The 7,952-nt window shown below is 51.0% G+C and overlaps 2 non-coding genes across 2 annotated transcripts; one reads left to right on the top strand and one right to left on the bottom strand.

The window, feature by feature from the left end:
* Window positions 1-340: 340 nt before the first annotated feature.
* On the top strand, window positions 341-414 carry TRNAN-GUU (transfer RNA asparagine (anticodon GUU)). Its single transcript has one exon. It is a non-coding gene; the product is annotated as a tRNA-Asn (tRNA).
* Window positions 415-3,790: 3,376 nt separating this feature from the next.
* Window positions 3,791-3,954, bottom strand: LOC130842122 (U1 spliceosomal RNA). Its single transcript, XR_009050357.1, has one exon. It is a non-coding gene; the product is annotated as a U1 spliceosomal RNA (small nuclear RNA).
* Between the last annotated feature and the right edge of the window lie 3,998 nt (window positions 3,955-7,952).

The raw sequence follows: 7,952 nt of genomic DNA on the forward strand, positions 1-7,952 counted from the left end.
GGGGACTTGTGGTGCGCGCGACGAGTGAGGTCGATCACGAGTGGGAAACGGGGGACTTGGGCCCGAGAGAGCCTGCAGTTGTCCCGCGTAGAGGGGCCGCTTTTGAGGCGGCCAGGAGCAGGCGGGGATGGTCGTGGGCCCGGCGTTGTTTCGTCAGAGCCCGCAGCTGACTCGGGCTCGGTGTCCACGGCCGGACGTTCCTGAGGGACGAGACTCAATGCCTCTGGCACCAGTGAGGTGGGACGAGATAGAGGCATGTGACTCTCTTTGCCGCTGCATTGGAAGGGACGGGGAATGCATTCTAATTCCAGGATGTTACAATAAAACCTCGCAAGCGCTGGTCTCTGTGGCGCAATCGGTTAGCGCGTTCGGCTGTTAACCGAAAGGTTGGTGGTTCGAGCCCACCCAGGGACGGACTTGGCTTGGCATCTGATTAGCGAGGTCTCAGCCGCCGCTTTTATGCGTCTGCCCTTGCAGTGCCTCCCCCCCCCGCGCCCCTCTCCCGGAACTCTCCCGGAACCTCCAGCCAGCCGATCCCCAGCACGCTCGTTCCTCCCGGTTTTTAACCCTGGTGCCCCGGTCTCTTGGCACCACCTGGAGGGCTGCCCTCGCTAACTCATCCACCCTGTGCATTCCAGGGCAGCTGCCAGAGGATGAAGGCACAGGCACACGGGTGGGGGGAATCTCTTACCCAAGCTCTGACGTCGGCAATCAGGCTCTGTGCACCACCTGCGCGGCACCCCCAAAGCGGAGTATTCACCGCCCGGTCTCAGGGCGCCTGCACCCTTTCATTTGGGACTGTGGCTTTCCACTCAATGTGATCTGCAGAGTCAATGCAATTCCTATTCAAATCTGTTTCTTCTGAAGTTCGTTACAGAAAAACCCGAACCAACTCTTTGGCCAACCCAATATAACTGAGTCCCTGCGTGGTACACCTGAAACTAACACAACACTGTAAATCAACTACACTTAAAAAAAAAAAAAAAATTACGTTATGGCCAATTTGGGAGGCAATGAGAAGAAGCCCTCGCTGGGATCAGGGCACCTGCTGGGGTGTGATGAGGAGGGGACACAGGCTGGATTAGACAACAGTGAGGGCCTCACAAAGCTGCACTGGTGCAGGAGGCAACAGGCAGACCCAAAGATCTCTAAGTGGTGACCCACTGAAAGTGGTGGATAATCTAGCCCCCCAGGAAGAGCACCTACATCTCTAAACATGCCTAGAAAACTGCCATGCCTTGGTCTAAAGAGTACCTTAACTCTCTTCCAGCTCCATCCCAAACTGGGGGAGAAAAAGAGATGGAGATGCCTGCATTCCCTCTCAGACATGATTATCCCCACAGTGGCTGTTTTACAGTGGGCTCAACGTGACGACTAAAAATAGCATAATCTGTCCTCAGGCCATTCCTCAAATCCTGGACTTCAGAGGACCCACACCCGTTCGTGGGTAACGCTTCATGGCGTCACCACTGCCAGCACTCACTGGGCTGGCACCCCACCACACCGAGCCACAGACCAGGCCTTGACTGGATGACTAGGAAAACAGAATCACAGAAAATCTTTGCATTCCCCTCTGAGGAGCTGGATGTACCTCCTACATTACTGCCAACCCAAGACAAAGTTCAACTCCTTGCAAACGGGGCCCACATTATTTCGACCTGGGTATTTAATACAAGAACTCCCTGGTGGGCGAGCCCCTTCCTTGGTGGCATCTCAGAGCTGTGCTCCGTGCTGGATAAGTGGGTGCTGCCAGGAACCTTTTAGGAAGCTGCCTGTGCACCTAATGAACTCATTAGAAGGGTTTGCTCCTTCCTCTGTACTTAAGTCAACAATTACTGTTGTTTTGCCACCTTCAAAAAAAAAAATTTTGTTTCTTCTGGTCCATTTCTCCATCTGCCTGGAAGGACGTCGTTGTTGAGCTGTCAAGGAGAAGAACTACCATGGCTTCCAGTTCTTTGATGAAACCTCAGATGCGTGGCCTTCTGGCCACGCGTCTGCGATTTCATATGGTTGGAGCATTCATTGTCTCCCTGGGAGTTGCAACTTTGTGTAAGTTTGCTGTGGCTGAACCAAGAAAGAAGGCATATGCAGATTTCTACATAAATTATGATTCCGTGAAAGATTTTGAGGAGATGAGGAGGGCTGGTATCTTTCAGAGTGCAAAGTGATTTTGGAATATAAAGGCAGACTGTTCCTGAAGGAGCATTCTAAGTGCCATATAATTTCTTTGGGTTGAGTTCCATGGAAGTTTGGCACTTACCTGTGTTCCTGAACTGTGAAACTGTGAACTATAAATATCTGGGCTAAGGAATAGTCTCTCTTGATAAAAAAGATGATTTAAAAAATTTTTGTTTTCTGCATTTTCTAATTGCTCGCTGTTAATCCCTTATAGTACGTTGTAGTTTTCATCTTTTTTTTTTTTTTTTCTTTTTGTATCTCTTAAAGTTCACTTGGGTCTTTTTTATGTTTCCCATGTGTCTACTGAACTGTTTGAAGTTACGGAATACAGTTGGAATAAATGTTTTAATGTCCTTCTCCGGTGTCAGCTCTGGGTCGTTTGCACATGATCGATGTGTCTCTGCATTATGGGTCATTTCCCCTGCCTGTTTGGATACCTCCGAATCTCTGATGGAATGCCAGATAGTGTGAATGTTGCCTTGTTGGATGATGGAGAGTTGTGTGTTCCTGTAAACGTTGGGCTTTCTTCAGGGATGCATTCAAGTTACTTGCAAACAGTTTGATCCTTTCAGGTCGTGCTTTGATGATTCGCTAAGTGGTTCTGAGCAGCACTCAGCGTAGGGCTTAACTAGTGGCCCTCCTGAGGCAAGACATTCCTGAGTACTCCACCCCACGCCCTCATGAATTGAGAGGTTTTGTCTGTCTGTCTGTTTTGTTTTCTTCCTTGCAGTCTATCTGTTGGGGACAAGCACTATCTGTGTGAGTGCCAGGCACTGTTCTCTGATCCTGTCAAAGCTCTCCCCCTGACCTTGGGGAGTTTCCTGCCAGGGCTGCACTGATCAGTACTGTGCTGCACGCAGGAGGGATCTCCTCTGCAGTTCTCTCTGAGTTACTTCCAGCATCTCTCTCCCCCGGGGAGTCTGTTCTGTGGACCCTAGCTCCTTCGGCCTCCCTGGCATCCGGGTTCAGTGTCCTCAACTCAGCAAGGTCCACCGGGCTGCTTTTCAGTTTGCCCTGGAGTGCCTTGCTTGGAAACTCTCTGCAGACAGTAAATTGGAGCCATTGTTTCCCACCTCTCCAGAACCACGCACTGTCCTTTTTCACCTGATGCCCCAATCTCTTCAAAGTCTTTGTTTGATGTTTTCTGTTGTTGTTGGCAGGAGGATAAACCGAGGTCGTTATGAGTGTGCATGGTGGGCCACCCCTACTTTGAAGTCCAAGTTGGAAACACCGGTGAAGATTGTGCAAGATTTTTGCAGAGCTCCACAGTCAAAATGAGATCCTGAAGTAAGAAAACCCCCTTGAAACTTGAATGCGCAGAGAAACTCATATCTGCAGTGGCAGCAAAAGCCTGTGTTTGAGTTGTGCACGGCAAGGAAGAACGTGGCTAGGCAGTAGACCATGGTGGAGACCTCGCGCTTTTCTTCGGAGAGTTTCCGAATTACCTGCCACTGTTACTCGATGCGCCGGGGTTAATGAAAAAAAAAAAAAAAAACCAAGAACACGCGCAGAAAACCTGAGGAAGTCGGACGGTTACAGTTCTCGCGCACTCGTTTTTACGCTCACCTATGCTAAGTGTATTGGTTACATCTGCCATTTAAGCACTCATTGCCAGGGGAGAGCGCGAACGCAGTCCCCCACTACCACAAATTACGCAGTCGAGTTTCCCGCATTTGGGGAAATCGCAGAGGTCAGCACACCCCCAGTGCAATGGGTGAGCCTCGCCCTGGGGAAACCACCTTCGTGATCATGGTATCTCCCCTGCCAGGTAAGTATGAACGTTTTTCTCCCCGCCCCCGCACAGCCTTAGGCTCTTCCGCTGTACACACACGCTCACTTTGCCACAACCCCCCCACCCCAGCCCCTCCACCACCCCCCGCACCCCCTCCTCTTCCACGCCCCTCCAAACAACTCTCCCAAGAAAATCCGAGCTACATCTCCGGAAAACTTCCACAGCCCGGGGAGTGGCTGGCCGGGAATGGCACCCCTGCGCTGCAAGATTTACATAAGCCCAGCCCCATCCCTGACCTCTAAGGCGGCTCCCCTCCTCCCACCCACGCCGGGTCCCTGGGCCGTCATCTCCCCTCCCACCCCTGCCCAGATGACCAATGGGCGCATCGGGCTGCCGAAAGGGGACGTGACGTCATGATTTCCGCCCACGTAGGTAACGGACCTCTAAGCTTTCATCTGAAATACTGGCGGGTTCTGCCAGCCTCCTGGCATTCTTCCCTTCTGTCTTGCGTTACACACCGAGGAGGGGAATTCCGGGATCGTGTGTGACTGACCCAAAATGTTTGTTAGTAGTAAAGAAGTCGTAAGGCAAGGGCTACAGGTATATATTTATAGGAACACAATGAAAGCACATGTCTGTGTCCTGTGCATAGACACACAGATTCAGGGTTGCCTCTCACAGTGCTGCTCGATGTATTGTCTGTGCACGTCCTTCCTGCTTGGTTCTCATGGTGCCCCAGGGACCGTGCTTTTGCTTTCCTCACCATACAGAATACGGGAAATGAAGATTCTGAAAAAGAAGCGGATGACCAAAAGAAGGGGTTAGAAAGATGACGTGTTTGCTTGGAGAGTGCGGTTGGTTTGTTTGTTGATTTGTTTTCTCTTTCTGGGTAAGACTGGTTCGCCCTGCGGGTGGGGGTGGGGGCCGGGGCCGCGGAGGCTGGAGAAGGAAGCCAGCTTGTGTTTTCAGACCAGAGAGCAAGGAGTGGAGTGACTGGATCCTTGAGGGTGCCTCTGGCTTAAGGGGGAAAGTGACTCTTGCGGAGAATCCTGGACGCAAAGGAACTCAGCACCCAGCCAACTTCCAGGAAGAAGCTTCCTTTCCTCCTCCCTGCTCTCTCCCTTTCCCCTCCTTTCTCTCTCTGCAGCCATCAGAAATAGACTCTGGCTCCTTTCCTCTGAAATATACTTTCTTCAAGGGATAGTACTAGCTCAGAGACTCTCCAGCCAACTGGAGAACCAGGCTCTACAAACAGGGAGGAATAAGCAAGGCCAATGGAAGGGAGCACACAGACCAAACGGGAAGGGGACGAGTGCCCCCTGCTGAGTGACAACCCCTGTGGCTCTGCACAGGTGACACTACTGGCCCTGGACACTGGACACCGCCAATGACTCCGCGACTTCTGCTGCACCTGGTCGGTGTTAAACTAAGGATCTGGAGGTGGGGAGAGTCTTCTGTCGCACGGAACAGGAAGAATTTCCCCAGGGCCTACTCCTTGTGTCTCTCAACTCCTGTCAAATGCTGGGGTCATTGTTACTCATGGGGATTGGCCAGCTCTTGGTAATAGACCCACATCTTAGCCCCTAGGAAAACTGTGAAAGCCAGTATGTGATCCTTAAAAGTTGCGGAATGTGGGAAGCTCCTCATACACAGGCAGGGGGTTCAGATAAAACCCCCTGCAGCCAGCCCCGTGGAGAACATTGTAAATCCAGTGCCCAAGGCCCTGCAACCCTGTCTCAAATATACACGCGTGTACCACCCAGCCTCGGAGCGTACTAGACATTTATCCCTGAGCACAGGGTGAGGGTTTCAGCCTCTTATAAGGGGATGGTTTGGTACACCATCCAGTATTATTTACATTATCTCCACTGAGAATTGAAAAGCTTGAAAGTTCACATTTCTGGGGCTAGAGTAATTGGTCTACAGCCATGGTAACAAATGGCCACCGATGTCCACTGTAGGAGTTTCCTGTTGCTACTGTAACACATTACCACACACTTAGTGGATTAAAAGCACGCACATTTATTATCTTATGGTTCTGGAGATCAGAATTCCAAGATGCATCTCACTGGGCTAAAATCAATGTGACAGTGGGGTTGAGGTCCTTTCTGGAGGCTCTAGGGGGGGATCTCTTTCTTTGCCTTTTCCAGCCTCTGGAAGGTGCCCACATTCTACTCTCATAGCCCCCTTCCGTCTTCAGAGCCAGTCACGGCTGATCCAGTCATTCTCAGAACGCATTATTCTGACCCCAATTCTCCTTCCTCCCTCTTTCACTTACATGGACCCTTGGGATTCCATGGGGCCCTCCAGGACAACCTCCCCATCTCAAGGGCCTGAATGTAATCACACCTGCAAAGTCTCTTTCGCCATGTCAGGTAGCATGTTCACACACTCTAGGGACCAGGATGTGGACATCTTTGGGGAAGCATTATTCTGCCACCACAGCCCGTCTCCTCGGTGAACACATTTCTGCAAGCGTATCAGTCAGTGGTGGCCCCTGTCTTCTGAAAGTCATCCAGGTGAACGCAAGTCAGTCCACTGCCTTTGAGTGTCAGCCAGGCAACAGCTGTGCCTCATGTGGAGGCATCTGAGTCAGAGAGAGAGAAGGAGGAAGTCTGTGAGGAGAGGAATAGGAGGACCCAGTGCCTGGAAAGTTCCCAGGGACCAGAGCTGAGGGCTGCAAGCGCCTTCATGGGAGGAGGAGGCTGTGGAGGGTGTTAGCACCTGAATGTATGTGTCCCCCCCCACCCCCAAATTCATATCTTGAAATCTAATGTCCAGTGGAGGTGTATTTGGGGAAGGGGCCTTCAAGGAAGTAAGGAAGATTAAATGAGGACATAGCCTTGGGGCCCTGATCTGATAGGAGTGGTGGTCTTACACGAGGAGATAGCAGAGAGCTTGGGCTCCTGCCCTACCCCAGCTCAAGCTACATGAAAAGGCCATGTGAGAACACAGGCAGGCATCTGCTATCTGCAAAGCCGGAAGAGAGCTCTCACCAGAAACTGAATTGGCAAGAACTTCAGTCTTGATCTTGGACTTCCAGCTGCTAGAACTGTGAGGAAACAGATTTATGGTTAAGCCACAAGTCTATGGTATTTTTTTCTGGAAGCCGGAGCTGACTAATATAGATGGTTACTTGGCCATTGGGCTAAGCATCTTCTTCTACTTGGTCCTTTCTGGGATCTGCCCCAGTTTTGTTCATTTCCTATAATTAGTACTCACAGCCTGCTCTGCCCTTCTTCAGGCTGATCTGTGACTTTAGAATGAGGATTGATCACCTGGTTTAGGATTTCAGAGTGTAATTTACTCCATGTAACATTGACCTGCACCAAGGATCTTTTTTTGTTTTTTTGTTTTTTGCATGACCATCCAGAACAGATATGTGACTTTACTAAGGATCTTCTTAAAGTTTTTTTTTTTTTTTTTGTCTGACATCTTCTCAAATATCAACCTAACATGACTTGGACAACTGGATTGGGAGTCTACAGAGTGACCCTATGAACCCATGACCCCATGTGGCCTGCATTTCCTCTTCTCCTGGGAGATTTCTGTGCTTTGGACTCTACAGAACCACAGGCAAGGGTTTGGCTGCTGGTAAGAAATCTGTGCCCAGCTCTGGGGAAACCTAGGGACAAAGGAAAGAATCCCCCAGATCAGGGCATTGGAGGGCTTTGGCGGGAGATAAGAGGCTGCTCTTGTGGGAAAAAAAGGAGGTTGGCAGATGAGAGAGGAGGCTGGAGTGTGTGTGTATCCAGCATGAGGTCAGGGCAAGTTCACAAGAGGGCAGCTGCCATTCTGGGACCAGAGACTAGAGCCTCCTTGGCATTCACGCTCTGGTCATCGCCCTCCTTATCATTCCTCAGCTTCCACCTTCTCCTTCCTCCCCATCCTCCCGCGTCTTCTCCCCAGGCTTATTTTCTTCCCACTCCTCCTCCTTGTCCCTGGTCCTCCTGCTCCCATCCTCCCCACCCTTCCCCAACTCCACAAAGCAGGCCAACATAGGAGTGGGCTACCCAGTCTGAGAAGAAGATGAGCGAGTGTT

This window comes from Hippopotamus amphibius, chromosome 1, assembly GCF_030028045.1.
Source record: "Hippopotamus amphibius kiboko isolate mHipAmp2 chromosome 1, mHipAmp2.hap2, whole genome shotgun sequence".
NCBI lineage: Eukaryota > Metazoa > Chordata > Mammalia > Artiodactyla > Hippopotamidae > Hippopotamus > Hippopotamus amphibius.